This window comes from Haliaeetus leucocephalus, unplaced genomic scaffold, assembly GCF_000737465.1.
Source record: "Haliaeetus leucocephalus isolate CR32 unplaced genomic scaffold, Haliaeetus_leucocephalus-4.0 Scaffold261, whole genome shotgun sequence".
Taxonomy (NCBI): domain Eukaryota; kingdom Metazoa; phylum Chordata; class Aves; order Accipitriformes; family Accipitridae; genus Haliaeetus; species Haliaeetus leucocephalus.
In genome coordinates this window covers 116,643-117,359 of record NW_010972697.1, presented here as the reverse complement: position 1 = coordinate 117,359, position 717 = coordinate 116,643, and positions in this window count along the sequence as shown.

Genomic DNA, 717 nt, shown 5'->3' with positions numbered 1-717 from the left:
GGGGGGGAGAGCAGAGTCTCTGGATACCCGGAATGTCGGGATGGGGGGGGTGGGGTGTGGTTTTGGGGGGGGGGGGGGGGGGTTTTAGGGCTCCCTGGGGAGGTTTAAGGTGGGGGGTGGTCAGGATGTGACCTTGACCCCTGGGAACTGGGGATGCTGGGGTCAGGCTGAGGCCACACCCAGGTCACCGCCCAGCACCCCATGACGGCCACACCCACAGCAGTCACACGAGTCGGGGGGTCCCCTCTAGTCCCGCCCCCCGACGGGGACACACCTGGGGGGGCAGACCCACGTGATCCGCCGGGGGGGGGTCAAGCTGCCCCGCGCGTGTGAGACACGCGTGTGCACACGAGGCCCCGCCCCCCTGAAAGCAGCCAATAGCAGCAGGCGCCGCGGGCTGGAGGGGCGGGGCGAGGCGCGGCGCAGCCGGTGTGGGGGCGGGGCTAGCGGCCCCAGGCGGGTCTACCGCGCTATTGGCGGAAGCAGGATTATCCCGCCCCCTAGCTGACCAGTGAGAGAAGAGAGCGGTAGCGGTCACGCCTCCTCGCGAGGCGACAGCGGCGCCGACCAATCAGTCCTCGGCCTTGCCGGTTCCATTGAGCGAGGAGCCCGCCGCGCCGCGATTGACACCTGCGCCCGCCAACCGCCTCGAGGGCCGCCCAATGGGAACGCGCGGGAGGCGGTGAGCGGCATCCGCCGGCCGCCAATGGGAACCGC